Source organism: Giraffa tippelskirchi, chromosome 2 (genome assembly GCF_054371585.1).
Source record: "Giraffa tippelskirchi isolate mGirTip1 chromosome 2, T2T-mGirTip1v1.2.pri, whole genome shotgun sequence".
Lineage (NCBI taxonomy): Eukaryota > Metazoa > Chordata > Mammalia > Artiodactyla > Giraffidae > Giraffa > Giraffa tippelskirchi.
The window spans coordinates 154,651,700-154,653,955 of record NC_137276.1 but is presented as its reverse complement, the minus strand read 5'-3'; the positions used below and the strand labels follow the sequence as shown (position 1 = coordinate 154,653,955).

At 40.7% G+C, this 2,256-nt stretch overlaps 1 pseudogene; it reads left to right on the top strand.

The window, feature by feature from the left end:
* Positions 1-1,224: 1,224 nt before the first annotated feature.
* On the top strand, positions 1,225-2,050 carry LOC145539920 (large ribosomal subunit protein uL1m pseudogene; annotated as a pseudogene).
* The last annotated feature ends 206 nt before the right edge of the window (positions 2,051-2,256 follow it).

The window sequence follows — 2,256 nt, the reverse complement described above, 5'->3', positions numbered from 1 at the left end:
ATAAAATATGTGTAGCTTATTATCTTCCTCAAGTGATTCACTTTGTTAATTGACTGTTCTTGAGTTACTTTAGCTTAGCAGATAAAGAATCTGCCTGCAATGCAGGAGACACAGGAGACTCAGGTTCGATCCTCAGGTGGGGAAAATCCCCTGGTGTAGGAAATGGCAACCCACCCCAGTATTCTTGCCTGGAAAATCCCATGGACAGAGGAGCCTGGCAGGCTACAGTCCATGGGGTTGCAAGAGTTGGACATGACTAAGCGTGCGTGCAACAGCATCTTACCCTACAGCATGTTTTCTCTTTGACCAAAGATAGGATCATCAGAGGAACAGAAATGTTAGAGAAGAGGCTCAAGGATAAAGAGGCCCCGATGAGAGCAAAGGAGGAGACAAGAAGACACTTCTCACTATCACCACCCGCAACTACAGATCTTTAGAAACTGCCACGTCTCTATTTATTGGCAGCTCATCCAAACCGACTATGTAAACAAACAAGATGATGATTCTGTCTTTGGATGGCACATGAAAAATATGCTCTTGTGTACAAAATTGAGTGTCAAAAGTGATGTGAGAGGGGAACCTGGAACCCCTTTTCTGTCTCCATGGAGATATCTGCCAAGTCCTCTCCTAAGTGAGAAGTTGGACTAAGATAAACCTTCTCAGACAATCAGGACTAGGAATAGGCTGCACAAGAGGACGGCTACTGGTTCAATCCTAAGAGCAAATTGTTTTACCTTAGTAGGGAAGAAGAGAGGTTCATGAAGGAACATGGTAAAGCCACAACACAGGGGTAATGGCTTGCCTACCAAACTTTCATTTTAGGGAGCTAGAAACAATGTAATACCTGCATTCAACAAACATTTATTGAGGACCTCCATGTGTTCTTACTAAATTTTGTGGAAGATACAAAATGGTCTATGTCCCTATGGAGCTTTTATTATATCAGAAATTGCAAACTCAGAGGCTTATAAGGGCCAACAGGTAGTGTGACTAAATGAAGACCCAATGTAAGAAAAGTGAGGATGGAAATTACCATCCAGCCTCAGAGTCTTGAGTTGGTAGGGACTGATGGGGACCATGGGCACTAGAAAGACCACATACTTCAAAAGGGGCAGCCAGGGGACAATGCAATCCAGAGTGGTTAACATGGCGGCGGCCATAAGACGCTTCGGTAGAAGCCTGCAAAGAAAACAAAAAAAGGTACTAAAGGAAAAGCATCAAATGAGAAAAAAGATGATATATAGAAAAAATAAAGTCATATCCTTTTATGGAAGGTGAGCCTGAAGATGATGTCTACCTAAAACGCTTATACCCAAGGCAGATATACCAGGTGGAGAAAGCTGTTCACTTACTTAAGAAATTTCAAGTTTTGGACTTTACGAATCCAAAGCAAGGTGTTTATCTTGATTTGACACTGGATATGACACTGGGGAAGAAGAAAAAAGTGGAGTCATTTGCCAGTGTTCTTAGTTTGCCATACCCATTCATTTCAGAAATGAATAAAGTTGCCGTATTTACAGGGAATGCATCAGAAATTAAAATAGCAGAAGAAAATGGAGCTGCATTTGCAGGAGGGACTAATCTGATTCAGAAGATTTTAGACGATGAAATTCAAGCAGATTTTTATGTAGCTGTTCCAGAAATAATGCCCGAGCTTAATCCATTAAGGAAGAAACTGAAAACAAGATTTCCTAAGTTTAATCGAAATTCCGTTGGCCGGGACATCCCCCAAATGCTTGGATTATTTAAAACTGGACTTGAAATTAAGGTAGATGAAGAAAGGGAGAACTTTCTGAAGACACAAATAGCAACACTGGATATGCCAAGTGACCAGATAGCTGTCAATCTACAAGCTGTTATCAATGAAGTTTGTAGGCAAAGACCACTGAATTTGGGACCTTTTGTGGTACGTGCTTTCCTTCGAAGTTCAACAAGTGAAGGTTTGTTACCAAAGATCGAGCCATTGTTGCCTAAAGAAGCAGAAACCAAAGATAGTGACAAAAAAGCTGCCTAAATGTGTTGTATTGTGAAATTATTCTCACTGGATCAAGAAGCAACAGCGAAAATTGTAAAACTGTCTGTTTTCTAAGTTTGGTGTCTTATTATTGATCATCATACTTGAAAGTAAATTTTAACACTGGGAAATCTTAGAACACTTCCAAAAATAAGAAAATAAAATTTGCTGTGTGTCTGAACCTAAAAAAGGTGGGGGGGGCGGGGAGCCACCACCCAGATCCAGCAATTTATTTCCGTGAG